Source organism: Gekko japonicus, unplaced genomic scaffold (assembly GCF_001447785.1).
Source record: "Gekko japonicus isolate JY-2015 unplaced genomic scaffold, Gekko_japonicus_V1.1 scaffold2542, whole genome shotgun sequence".
Taxonomy (NCBI): Eukaryota; Metazoa; Chordata; class Lepidosauria; order Squamata; family Gekkonidae; genus Gekko; species Gekko japonicus.
Window position 1 is genome coordinate 87948 of NW_015164733.1, and position 2146 is coordinate 90093.

General features: G+C 47.1%; 1 protein-coding gene across 1 annotated transcript in view; it reads left to right on the forward strand.

The window, feature by feature from the left end:
* NDST2 (N-deacetylase/N-sulfotransferase (heparan glucosaminyl) 2) overlaps positions 1-2146 on the forward strand; it is a 171477-nt gene that overhangs the window by 73026 nt on the left and 96305 nt on the right. The gene's annotated exons all lie outside the window — the stretch shown is intronic.

Sequence of the window (2146 nt, forward strand, 5' to 3'; positions counted from 1 at the left end):
TCCTCCTCCTCCTCCTCCTCCTCTTCTTCTTCTTCTTCTCCTTCTCCTTCTCCTTCTCCTTCTCCTCCTCCTTCTCCTTCTCCTTCTCCTTCTCCTCTGTGAAAGTCCTTTCTCTGCCAGAGACCCTGGAGAGTCGCTGCCCATCTGAGTAGAGAGTACTGCGCTTGATGGGGCAGGGGTCTGATTCAGAAAAAGGCGGCTCCATGTGTTCATGTGTGTGTGTGTGGTGCTCTAGATGCTGTAGATGTGCCAGGGAAAGGGGGGAATCAGGCAGAGATTTTCTGTGTACCCACTGGCTGCCACAAGCTTGGTACAGCAGCAGCCACCAAAGGCAGTTTGGCTGGCAGGGAAGAGAAGGGACAAGAACTTGTCTTGGGCCTGGATGTCCTTCCTCCTAATCTAGGAAGAGAAGAAGCTGAAGGCTTTAATGCTTGTCTGTGTACTGAATTTGAATGTTACAAGGTGCCGAATCTCATATTCCTGAGGACAGGAAGTGTGAGCTTGGTTGGCATCTCTGGTTGTTTCCGTACAGCCATTTATTCATCCAGCCTCTGCCCCTCTTCCATCGGAGTGTGCGTTCCCCGTGTCACAGCCAGGAACTTTCTAGATAGATCTAGCAGTTACCATGCTCTTAGGATTAGCTGGCCACAGAAATGGATGTGTCATTCGTAAAAGTCTGATTAAACTGGTTTTTTTTTGGGGGGGGGGGTTAAAAAAAGGGAGGCTGCCAGATGGATGTCAGTAGATTATTTAAAGATATATGAGATGTCCAATTAATGACTGACTCATTCGGTGTTTTAATGGAAGTCTTGCAAGGGAGATTTACAGGTAAACAGCACAATAAATTGTGTTCTGTGGCCACTCTGCTTCGAGCATGACAAGAAAAGCCATTAGGAGGCCTGAGAAATAAAGCACGCAGGGGGCGGGGGAGACTGCACAGAGGGTGTGGTAGGACTGCTCGTTTGAATCAGACCATCAGACTGTATGAAAATGACATTTTGGTGACTTAGATGTTGTAATTTTGGGTGTGTGTTTTATATATATATCGAGCTGCGGTGGCTCAAGTGGTTAAGACGCTGAACTGCAGGCTGTGGAAGGTTAGTAGTTCGCTCAGGGCAGTGACACAGCTTCGCACGCTTGTGTTTTGAGGTATTCTTTTTGTATTCTCAAGGGTCTTTTAAAAAATCACCGTTTCTGGGATGGGGGGGAAAGGAAACAGGGTGGGAAATTGAGAAAACCCCTTATAAAACCATTTCTCTTTTATGATGATATGTGGTTTTTTTTACAACAGTATTTTAATATATCTTTTTAGCTGCCCTTTAGTCTTTCCAGGTGTCTTCTGATAACTATGTAAGACAATCTGTGGTATATCTGGCAATGACAATTCCCAGAGGAATTCCCGAATACTCTCACCTGCATTAGCCATCTTTGGCAGCCTGTGAAAAAAACCTGGTCTGTCGAAATTGGTTTTGAAATTCACGCAACAAATCATGAAGCTGCCTGACGTATGAAAGAGTCAAGAAGCTTTGTTCGATCCATCATTTCCCCGAATGACTGTTCAGAAGTGCATCTAATTAGAGAGGGAGAATTGAAATGGTGCTATTTCAGGTATACAGTCATTGTTTCAATGGCAGGGTATGGGTTTTGATGTGGCTTCCCCCCCCCCCCCTTCGCCATCCAGTCCAACACTCTGTGTCACACAGTGGCCAGAAATACCAGGTGCCATCAGGAGGTCCAGCAGTGGGGCCGGACATAAGAAGAGGAAGAGGAAGAAGAAGAGGAAGAAGAAGAAGAGGAAGAAGAGGAAGAAGAAGAGGAAGAAGGAAGAAGAGATTGGATTTATACCCCGCCCTTCACTTGGAGTCTCAGAGCGGCTTACAAACTCCTTTCCCTTCCCCTCCCCACAACAGACACCCTGTGAGGTGGGTGGGGCTGAGAGAACTCTGACACAAACTGCTCTTTTTCAAGGACAGCTGTGCCAGAGCTTGTGACTGACCCAAGGTCACATCAGCAGGTGCAAGTGGAGGAGTGGGGAATCAAACCCGGTTCTCCCAGATTAGAGTCCGCACACTTAACCACTACACCATTAGAAGCCCTCCCACTGTTGACCCCCCCAAGGACCAAGATGACAGAGTATCATTTGCCC